Source organism: Leiobunum rupestre, chromosome 11 (assembly GCF_980474605.1).
Source record: "Leiobunum rupestre chromosome 11, qqLeiRupe1.1.hap1, whole genome shotgun sequence".
Classification (NCBI taxonomy): Eukaryota; Metazoa; Arthropoda; class Arachnida; order Opiliones; family Sclerosomatidae; genus Leiobunum; species Leiobunum rupestre.
This window is the reverse complement of record NC_143394.1, coordinates 17474947-17487981: the sequence shown is the minus strand read 5'-3', so window position 1 is coordinate 17487981 and position 13035 is coordinate 17474947.

Sequence of the window (13035 nt, the reverse complement as noted above, 5' to 3'; positions counted from 1 at the left end):
GTCAGTTGTAATTTATAATACCCTCTATTATAATTAGTTGTAGTATTTTAAAATTTGAAACTTAATTAGTAATCACTCCTTCGTAATCACCCTGCAATCATTAGTAATTACTCGGTAATAACCCTAGCTGTGATCATTTTGTAATGAGCCCTCTGTAATCAGCAGGTAATGATTGTGAAATGGTTATGTAATAACCCTGTAATGATCTTAGCTGTGATCATTTTGTAATGAGCCCTCTATATACAGCAGGTAATGATTGTGAAATCGTTATGTAATAACCCTGTAATGATCTTAGCTGTGATCATTTTGTAATGAGCCCTCTGTAATCACCAGGTAATGATTGTGAAATGGTTATGTAATAACCCTGTAATGATCTTAGCTGTGATCATTTTGTAATGAGCCCTCTGTAATCACCAGGTAATGATTGTGAAATGGTTATGTAATAACCCTGTAATGATCTTAGCTGTGATCATTTTGTAATGAGCCCTCTGTAATCAGCAGGTAATGATTGTGAAATGGTTATGTAATAACCCTGTAATGATCTTAGCTGTGATCATTTTGTAATGAGCCCTCTATATACAGCAGGTAATGATTGTGAAATCGTTATGTAATAACCCTGTAATGATCTTAGCTGTGATCATTTTGTAATGAGCCCTCTGTAATCACCAGGTAATGATTGTGAAATGGTTATGTAATAACCCTGTAATGATCTTAGCTGTGATCATTTTGTAATGAGCCCTCTGTAATCAGCAGGTAATGATTGTGAAATCGTTATGTAATAACCCTGTAATGATCTTAGCTGTGATCATTTTGTAATGAGCCCTCTATATACAGCAGGTAATGATTGTGAAATCGTTATGTAATAACCCTGTAATGATCTTAGCTGTGATCATTTTGTAATGAGCCCTCTGTAATCAGCAGGTAATGATTGTGAAATGGTTATGTAATAACCCTGTAATGATCTTAGCTGTGATCATTTTGTAATGAGCCCTCTATATACAGCAGGTAATGATTGTGAAATCGTTATGTAATAACCCTGTAATGATCTTAGCTGTGATCATTTTGTAATGAGCCCTCTGTAATCACCAGGTAATGATTGTGAAATGGTTATGTAATAACCCTGTAATGATCTTAGCTGTGATCATTTTGTAATGAGCCCTCTGTAATCAGCAGGTAATGATTGTGAAATCGTTATGTAATAACCCTGTAATGATCTTAGCTGTGATCATTTTGTAATGAGCCCTCTATAATCAGCAGGTAATGATTGTGAAATCGTTATGTAATAACCCTGTAATGATCTTAGCTGTGATCATTTTGTAATGAGCCCTCTGTAATCACCAGGTAATGATTGTGAAATGGTTATGTAATAACCCTGTAATGATCTTAGCTGTGATCATTTTGTAATGAGCCCTCTATAATCAGCAGGTAATGATTGTGAAATGGTTATGTAATAACCCTGTAATGATCTTAGCTGTTATCATTTTGTAATGAGCCCTCTGTAAACACCAGGTAATGATTATGAAATGGTTATGTAATAACCCTGTAATGATCTTAGCTGTGATCATTTTGTAATGAGCCCTCTATAATCAGCAGGTAATGATTGTGAAATGGTTATGTAATAACCCTGTAATGATCTTAGCTGTTATCATTTTGTAATGAGCCCTCTGTAAACACCAGGTAATGATTATGAAATCGTTATGTAATAACCCTGTAATGATCTTAGCTGTTATCATTTTGTAATGAGCCCTCTGTAATCACCAGGTAATGATTGTGAAATGGTTATGTAATAACCCTGTAATGATCTTAGCTGTTATCATTTTGTAATGAGCCCTCTGTAAACACCAGGTAATGATTATGAAATGGTTATGTAATAACCCTGTAATCACTTTGTAATCTCTCCGTGATCATCAAGTAATCAGCCTGTAATAATTCGGTAATCTCTCCGTAATCACTCTGTCACCATTTTGTAATATCTCCGTTATTACCCTGTAAACCTTTTGTCATCGCTCTGTAATCATTTTATAAGCGCTGTAATATTTTCCTAATCCTATCGTAACCACTCCATAAAATTTTTAATCGCTGTAATCATATTTAATAACTTTTTAATCACATAGCAATAATTTTGTAATCGCAATGATCGATCCATTATCGCTGTAATCATATTTAATAGATTTTAATCACACTATAATCATTTTGTAATCCCAGTGATCGATCAGTAATCTCTGTAATCAATTATTACGTAATCAGCGCACACAATAATGTGAAATCTTACTAAAATATTTTTTTCATTTCAGATTAATTTTCTATTAAAAAGTATAATTTAGACACTTCATAAAACAGTCCATATTGTTATTTTCTTTATCGAAAACCTTTTCACGGGATATGATGTAAATTACGTCACTTCCCATTATGTGGTGTAATTTATGCCATCTAGGAGTGCTGTGTTTGTTGCTCCTAGATGTCATCAAGTTTATAGATGAGAAATAGAAGTAAGTGAATTTTGAACAAGCGCCGAATTCCTCCCTCGTTTCTGACTGACATTCTATAGTTTAGCTCGGGCCTCGCGATCACGAGATTTTGTTTCCATGGTAACCTTTCCATTAGTACCAAGATAATAGGAGTTTTCCATTTACAGTTCACTAATTGTAAGTTCCATATAAAACAAGGTCTCATTAAATTCTTATAAGCTTTATTCGATTACATAACATAACATAACATAACAAACCATAATATAATATAACATAACATTACATAACATTGCATACCATAACATACCATGATATACCATAACAAAACATTACATAGCCTAACATAACATTACATACCATTACATTACATAGCATTGCATTGCACAATATTTCACAATGTTACATTAAATTGCATTACATACCATTACATTACACAATATTCCACAACGTTACATTACATTACATACCATGGCAAACCATTACTTACGATTACATATCATTATATTATACAATATTACAATACATTACATTACACAACATTACAATACATTACATTACACAACATTACAATACATTACATTCCACAACACCACAATACATTACATTACACAACATTACAATACATTACATTACACAACATTACAATACATAACAATACATTACATTACACAACATTACACAACATTACAATACATTACATTCCACAACACCACAATACATTACATTACACAACATTACAATACATTACATTACACAACATTACAATACATTACATTACACAACAATACAATACATTACATTACACAACATTACAATACATTACATTACACAACATTACATTACATTACATTACACAGCATTACAATGCATTACTTTACACAACATTACAATACATTACATTACACAACATTACAATACATTACATTACACAACATTACAATACATTACAATACATTACATTACACAACATTAATATACATTACATTACACAACATTACAATACATTACATTACACAACATTACAAATTATTACACCACATTACACAACATTACATTAAATTACATTAGAATAGAATAGATTACATTAGATTGTATTAAATTACGTTACAATAGATTCCATTACATTGCATTACATAACACAACATTACCTTATAGATCATTACATTACACAATATTACATATTATAACACAACATAACATAACATTACATTGCATTACATTACACAACATTTCCTTATAGATCATTACATTACACAATATTACATATTATAACACAACATAACATAACATTACATTGCATTACATTACACAACATTTTCTTTTAGATCATTACATTACACAATATTACATATTATAACACAACATAACATAACATTAAATTGCATTACATTACAGTAAATTGCATTATATTACAATACATAGGATTAAATTGCATTATATTACAATACATAGGATTAAATTGCATTACATTACATTATAAGGTCTCAGGTACGGGAAAATGTCTCAGGTACGGGAAAATGTCTCAGGTACGGATAAAAATTTGATTGAGCAAACAACTTTCCTGCTTCAAACTCTGTCTGTAGGCGTCGCCACTTCTGACCTAACTTTAAACTACGTAGCATATGCGTTATAGGAACGACTATAACTCAAACGCTGGTCTGTCTATTTAAATGAACTTGCGTGTGAATGTGCTGTATAACAAAAAAAAAAGAATTTCCAATGCCCTATATTTCAACTCGACAATCATCAATATTGAAATAATTTCAATAGGACAATTTTTGCAAAAGTTTCTTGTCCGGGGAAAAAAAAAGTTGTATGCGTAGCCTAGTAATAAATAGGGGTTATTTGAGTCCAAATTCTAAGGACGTCACAAAAAAAGTATTACGTATATGGTCCGTTTTTCCTCAATTTCAAGGGTCGTCCCGGCAGCACCCGTATAGTTTCGAATTTCTCATTTTTCGACTTTCGACTATGACCATCGCGAGTCCATCTCTATCCGTTTTTCTCTCGTAGTAGAGAATAGATGGAAAGAGATTGCCTTACACGTGTATTGAAAACGAGCGAGCATTATCTTTGATTCATTTCGAGAATGTTTCTCGGCGGAGGGCGCTTCTGTCGGTGGGCGGGTCTAGAATCGAAATGACTCTATTCCCCCTTTAAAATTGCGGACCTGCCTTTCATTTCAATGGAAAAACGCCATATCTCCGAAACTCCTTTTTTGAAATATTTTATGCTAGGTCTGAAATAGAATATTTTAAGCTTGCTCTAAAATTGAATATTGTTACTTAATTCTAAATTGAATATTGTTACTTAATTCTAAAATTGAATATTGTTACTTAATTCTAAAATTGAATATTGTTACTTAATTTTAAAATTGAATATTGTTACTTAATTCTAAAATTGAATATTGTTACTTAATTCTAAAATTGAATATTGTTACTTAATTCTAAAATTGAATATTGTTACTTAATTCTAAAATTGAATATTGTTACTTAATTCTAAAATTGAATATTGTTACTTAATTCTAAAATTGAATATTGTTACTTAATTCTAAAATTGAATATTGTTACTTAATTCTAAAATTGAATATTGTTACTTAATTCTAAAATTGAATATTGTTACTTAATTCTAAAATTGAATATTGTTACTTAATTCTAAAATTGAATATTATTACTTAATTCTAAAATTGGATATTGTTACTTAATTCTAAAATGGAATATTTTAAGGTAAGTCTAAAATGAAAAAAATAAACCACGTCTAAAATGGAAAAGCTTAATCGACATCTAAAACCGAAAAATGTAAGCTATGTCTTAAATTGAATATTTAAGATAAAGGTTCTTTGAGCCTAATAACATAATTTCACAGCTCTTCAGTTCTTATTAAGATATTTTTGGATAGCCTATTATATTATGAGAGCCTAATTTATATAATATTAGGCTATTATAGCGTATTTCTTTGTAGGATATGATAACTTCATTTATATCATATTTGACAATATTGGCTTTAAGACTATTTTTATTCGGATATTTTACCCTTTAGATTACTTTTATCAGGCTATTAATGTTCTTATTAGACTATTTTATCTTTTCGAATATTCTTATTAGATAATTTTAGCTTTTCGAATATTCTTATTAGATAATTTTAGCTTTTCGAATATTCTTATTAGATAATTTTAGCTTTTCGAATATTCTTATTAGATAATTTTAGCTTTTAGATAAATTCTTATTAGACAACTTTAGCTGTTAGATAAATTCTTATTAGACAACTTTAGCTGTTAGATTATTTTTTATTAGGCAACTTTAGCTGTTAGATTATTTCTTAATAGATAACTTTAGCATTTTGATAATTTCTTAATAGATAACTTTAGCATTTTGATAATTTCTTAATAGATAACTTTAGCATTTTGATAATTTCTTAATAGATAACTTTAGCATTTTGATAACTTCTTATTAGAGTTCTTATAAACAATTTTAGCTTTTAGATAATTTCTTAATAGGCTATTTTTACTCTTAAAATATTTCTTATTATTAATTTTTAGCTTATTTCTATTAGCTATTTTTATTGGTTAGCAATCCATTACTTATTTAATAAATACAAATAAATATTATATTTTTATTAATTATTTATTAAAATATTTAATAATATAATAATAGATATTAAATAAATACAATTTTAGCTGTTAGTGTATAACGTGTTATAACTATAATAAGCTTTATTTACGGACACAAAAATCGCCCTTCGTAGAATACAAATGATTGTTAACAAATATAGTTCTTTTTTATTCGAGTTACGGCGCGCCAAATTACGTGTTTATAGCTTTTGATGCGGCGTTAATTTGTCCTAAAAAATGAAAACGAGCCGCTAAAAAGGCCTTCACAGATAGCCGCTTTTTGCATTAAAGTATGTCCGATTCTCGGCAAAGGCTTAGGTAAAAACTAAGTTTCGAGCAATATACGAAAGCTAGAGAGAGTAGCCTACGTCATCAGCGCAGGCGGGAAAGGCGGAAGAACCGCAGAAATATTTTGATGTTCTTCCCGGCGAACCGGGTTTCTGGTCACGACTGCGTATAAAACGTTATCCCTTTATTTTTATTTTTGCGCTTTCTTTGAACCATTTCCGTTCTAAGCCTCGGCTTATAATTGGTAACGTTGCTAAAGCGGGGGTAATCGGCCGGTCTACGTCGCCCCGGGGCGTCGGACTCGGATGGGTGCGGGGAACTTAAAGTATCGAGTTGTATATTTTTCGGCTATAAAAGCCGAGTTAGCTCCGAAGCGACGCTTTTTAGCGATTAAAGCGCCTACGTGTTGGCTTCACCCTCGAGCGTGAGGTTCGCTCCTTTATTTTGGAAATATGGCTCTAAAAGACCCTTCCCGCGAAACCTAATCTCACATTTTTTACCGGAATTTATCTATTCCGAGATAAATTATAAAGTTAAGTTTCAAGCCTAGCTTTTTCGAGCTCTACGGGGGTACTACCTTCTTTGGGGTTCTTGCCTAGCCAAAATTTAATTATTTTGAACTAGAGTTCTTAATTTTCCGGAAAAATAAAATGCGGAAAAATTTCTAGGAAAGTTTCCGGAAAATTTACCGAACTGCGGAAAATTTTCCGCAAATCGGAAAAATAAAAAAATTAAACATAAATTACTTTTTAAGGGTTTTTAGTGTTTTTAACTTTTATCTATATAAAATGTCTAATAACAGTAAACATACTTCAAAACATTAATATTGTTACATTTTTAATCAGTTTAAACTAGAGGTTTAGTTTTACTTTTAGATTCGAAACAATTAGGCAAAAATGCCGCTTTATTTAAATTTGCAAATAATATATTAGACTAATCATGGAATGAAATTTTTTCCGGAAAAATACGGAAAATTTTCCGGAGAAAAGGCCTCGGTCATTTTCAGGAATATTTTCAGAGCAGAAAATTTTCCGACTTACAACACTCTTTTGAACCATTTTTCCTTCTGATATCGATATCATCAAACATTTTCGATTATTGTTATAACTGAATGTAAAATTTATTTATTGAATTAATTAATTAATATCTATTATTATGAATTATAGTTTTATACATTTAATGTTTTATTGTTTTAGAAATTTTTGGGGTTTTTAAATTTTAGAAATTTAAATTTGTTAAAAATTGTTGAGTCTGTTAATTTAACAAATTTTCGAGTATTATAAATTTTTGTCTTATAATTTAAAAATTTATCTTATAATTTAAAAACATTTCTCATAATTTTATCCTCTGTGATAAACAAAATTCTCCTCGCTGATAATAAAAAAAATTTACCCTAATACTTTTCCAAATTCTTCAGTCTGATAATTAACAGTTTTTACTCAGATATTTATCGAAATTCTTTGGTCTGATAATTAAAGAAATTTTCAGTACAAACACGCAATCCATAAGCTCGTTAAGGAGAATTACGGACCTAAAAAATCCCAGACTTAAGACTAAAAGCAAATTCTAGCCCTAGCGAGATATAAAACGCATTAAAATGTACAACGCAAAGCTTGGCTTGAAAGTTTCCCAACAACAATTTTTGGAAAAGGGGGGGGGGGACGCTTAGGGGGGGGGGTTGCTACTTTAATCCTGTTAAAAAGTTTCAGCATCTATTAAAAGGTACTTATATCGGCGACGATCTCAAATTAATGCGCCCCCATAAATATGCTAAACAAAGATGTGTTTAATGAAACCGCTAAAACTCTATATTATTTTCGCTACATTATTATCCCTGAGACGGCCCTGGCTAGCAGCCTTGGGCGTTGGAGGGCGCTAGTGTCCCACCCTTTTGCCAGAAGATCCCGGTTTTATTACTCGCTCATTTCTGATGGCGCGTCGTAAGCCTCGGCTACTGATATTCTTTCCAAGGCCCGACGCGAAGAGACTGCAGCGACGCAATTTGTAGCATAGACACGTTTTAATATAATTTCCGGGCGTAATTGCGACTACGCCACGTGTCGGCCAGCGCCATCCAACGGCTAGCGTAAGAAATACAGGTATTTCGCGGACGTACGAGCGTTCCGGGGTTACGCTACATGGCTGACAGGATGGTTAAGAGCGTACGTTGGAGACTGGGAGCCTCGGAACGCGTTGCTCCGTGGAATTCCGAGTTGGCTTAAATGGTAAAGTTCGGCACTGTGCGAGGTTCAAAGCGTCGTGTTCGGATTGAAATTATTCCTTGAAAGTTTTTTTGAAACTTTGATTTATTTGTGTTCTAAACGTTAAGAAATATTCTTGTTCTGAACGAATAAAACTATTGGTGTTGTGAACGTTGAGAATAACTCTTGTTTAGGGGCGTCCCCAAAGGGGTATAGAGCGGAGGCTCCCCCTAAAGCTTGGAAGAGGTGACAAATCTAGGCCTTGTTGGAAAAATGAAAGTGGTATAGTTTACACTGAGAGTCATCGCCAGCATCCCCCTCCCCCTTGAGTTCCGAACTCAAGACTCGGGAAAATCTGGGAGTATAGTTAAGAAAACAACGGTACAGCCCCCAATCCGATCCCCTTCATTGCGCCCTTGTTCTTGTTCTTTTGAAACTTTGACTCATTCGTGGAATTTTGAAACTCTGACTCATTCGTGGAATTTTGAAACTCTGACTCATTCGTGGAATTTTGAAACTCTGACTTATTCGTGGAATTTTGAAATTAACTTATTCGTGGAATTTTTAAACTCTGACTTATTCGTGGAATTTTGAAACTCTGACTTATTCGTGGAATTTTGAAACTGACTTACTCGTGGAATTTTTAAACTGACTTACTCGTGGAATTTTGAAACTGACTTATTCGTGGAGAATCGAAACTCGGACTTATTCGGGGAATTTTGAAACTGACTTACTCGTGGATTTTTTAAACTGACTTACTCGTGGAATTTTGAAACTGACTTATTCGTGGAATATCGAAACTCGGACTTATTCGTGGAATTATGAAACTCTGACTTATTCGTGGAATTTTTAAACTTGAACTTAATAGTGGAATTTTGAAACTCATACTTATTCGTAGAATTTTGCCACTTTGACTTATTCATGTACCGAGCGTTATGTATTTATGAAACTTTCATTTATTCGTGTACGTTTTAACGTTATAGCTTACTCATGTTCTTTTAAAACATTGGAACTCATTTTGCGTATATAAACTTTATAACTAATTAGGGTACATTTATAGCTTGATAATCAAATTTTTCAAACTTTTTCTTGTATATATTATTTATTACTTATTAGGGTACATTGGAAATTATAAAGCTATATGAATTATTCGTTGAACTTGCGACCTTAATAACTTATTCGTGTAACTTTAAAACTTTATTAGTTATTCGTGTACATTGGAAACCTAATGATTTATTAGGGTATCTTTGAAGCTTAATAACTTATAAGTAGATGTTGAACGTAAGCCAATACGTTTCGTTCTCCCATAAAATTTCGGTATTAATATACAACTTCGAAATTTCCGCCGTTGTTTGAGTTTTAAGTATTTCATGTACATTTATGACTTTTCTTAATTGCCAATGTACACCGAATGAAATTGAGCAGAAAAGTGATATTTTCCATTAAACCATTTACGTTTCGAGGTCTGTTATAGAAAAAAGTAATTTATTTTTACAAATAATAATTTTATTTAATTTAATTAATCTTTTAGCAATATTTTTGCTTTGCATTAATTCTTTTTTTTTAACTAGAAGCAACACGTAGCGTCTTCGAATAGATTAGGCTGGTCGGAAAGATTAGTGTTTCGGCCATTTGGCTTAACGTGCCAAACCCTCGAATTACCTAATAAACAAGCCGAAGTATATATGCACGGAGCCGAAAAGGGGGTTATACTTCCGTAGAGTGCAGTGCGGCTTAAATATAAACATGAATTCGTAGGCGCTGACTGTACTTGCCCTTAAGCATTCGAGTCGGCTTTTGGTACTTCCATACATTATACAGAACACACACAGACAGCATCCTCAGTGAAACACTGGAATCCCCAGGCGCGGCGTAGTAACTACTCGCGCCAAGCAGACGTCCACGTCCTGTCCAGGCTTGTCGGGGCGAGCCCGGGAGGGCGGGGGTAGGGATCAAGGGGGAAGACACCGAGGGGGAAGAGGGATAATACAAACGGCGGTTCTTCGACTCTCTAAGAATGAAATCGGCCGCTTTTTTATTCGCGGCTCTCTACTCCAGTGTTCGTCGGGGGTAGCGGAATAGGTCGTTTCCTTCCCCCGCGCGCGCTCTCTCCGTCCGAGCTAGTTTCGGCAGCGCCCTCTACCGTCGCGAAAAGAAAAAGCGTCGATGGATCCTGAGAGGAAAAGGGAAGGAAATGAAAGCAGGCAGCTACGCCGAGGTCAGCCGATTAGAACTCGAAAGGGCATCGGCACAAAAATGCCGGGCAGAAGCGCCGCCACGCGGAGAGGGGAGAAAGTGCTCGGACTACAAAAAGCGCATCCTAGCGGCGTGAAAAGAAAATACAAAACAGCGGCGCTATTGGCGAAGGTGGTATTTTTCGTATGGGCGACAGGCCGCCTATCGATGAGATGGGAAACCCAAATCTTATTATTCCAAAAGCTTCCTCGACTAAAGGCACGCGGCGCACCAACGTTCGCTAAAAAGAGAAACTAGTTGTCTAAGGCTTAGTGGAACGGTGTTTAAGAGTCGGGAAAATTATTTTTACGCCCAAGTTTTGTTTTTACGAAAACGCCGACGATTGCCGCTTTTATTCTAAAAGTGTTGTATTTGGGTTTACTGTCGTTGTGCGCTACTTTAATTAGCGTATTACGTATTTGAATTTCAATAGCTAAGGCATTTCAAGGTAGATTTATGAATAGTTTTATCTGAAGTGTTTGGTGAACAGTAAATATGATTCTACTAGGTAAATGTTTTTTTGAAATGAGTTAGCGTTGGATTTAGAATGATTCCCTTGGTCCAAGCTTAAAATGGAAATTATTTTATTCGATGAAAGTTTAATTTTAAAGGAGTTAGCATTGGATTTGGAATGATTCTTTTGGTTTAATCTTAAGTTTCAAATGATTTTAATCGATGAACGTTTAATTTGAAATTATTTTATTCAGTGAACGTTTAATTTGAAATTATAAATTCAGTGGTGAACGTTTAATTGGAAATTATAAATTCAGTGAACGTTTAATTTGAAATTTGAAATTCAGTGGTGAACGTTTAATTGGAAATTATAAATTCAGTGAACGTTTAATTTGAAATTTGAAATTCAGTGGAGAACGTTTAATTGGGAATTATAAATTCAGTGAACGTTTAATTTGAAATTTGAAATTCAGTGGTGAACGTTTAATTGGAAATTATAAATTCAGTGAACGTTTAATTTGAAATTTGAAATTCAGTGGTGAACGTTTAATTGGAAATTATAAATTCAGTGAACGTTTAATTTGAAATTTGAAATTCAGTGGAGAACGTTTAATTGGGAATTATAAATTCAGTGAACGTTTAATTTGAAATTTGAAATTCAGTGGAGAACGTTTAATTGGGAATTATAAATTCAGTGAACGTTTAATTTGAAATTTGAAATTCAGTGGTGAACGTTTAATTGGAAATTATAAATTCAGTGAACGTTTAATTTGAAATTTGAAATTCAGTGGTGAACGTTTAATTGGGAATTATAAATTCAGTGAACGTTTAATTTGAAATTTGAAATTCAGTGGTGAACGTTTAATTGGAAATTATAAATTCAGTGAACGTTTAATTTGAAATTTGAAATTCAGTGGTGAACGTTTAATTGGAAATTATAAATTCAGTGAACGTTTAATTTGAAATTTGAAATTCAGTGGTGAACGTTTAATTGGGAATTATAAATTCAGTTAACGTTTAATTTGAAATTTGAAATTCAGTGGTGAACGTTTAATTGGAAATTATTTTATTCAGTGAACGTTTAATTTGAAATTTGAAATTCAGTGGTGAACGTTTAATTGGAAATTATAAATTCAGTGAACGTTTAATTTGAAATTTGAAATTCAGTGGTGAACGTTTAATTGGAAATTATAAATTCAGTGAACGTTTAATTTGAAATTTGAAATTCAGTGGTGAACGTTTAATTGGAAATTATAAATTCAGTGAACGTTTAATTTGAAATTTGAAATTAAGTGGTGAACGTTTAATTGGGAATTATAAATTCAGTGAACGTTTAATTTGAAATTTGAAATTCAGTGGTGAACGTTTAATTGGAAATTATAAATTCAGTGAACGTTTAATTTGAAATTTGAAATTCAGTGGTGAACGTTTAATTTGGAATTATAAATTCAGTGAACTTTTAATTTGAAATTTGAAATTCAGTGGTGAAAGTTTAATTGCAAATTATAAATTCAGTGGTGAAAGTTTAATTGCAAATTATAAATTCAGTGGTGAAAGTTTAATTGCAAATTATAAATTCAGTGAACGTTTAATTAAAAAAATCTCTATCAGGTTAACGTTTGAATTTTAAATGTTAACATTTCTGTTAAAGTTGAATTTCGAAATATTCTATTCGGTGAACGTTAATTTGAATTATAAAATTTCGGAAAACGTTAAATTTGAAATGTTCAATTTCGGAAAACGTTAAATTTGAAATGTCGAATTTCGGAAAACGATAAAT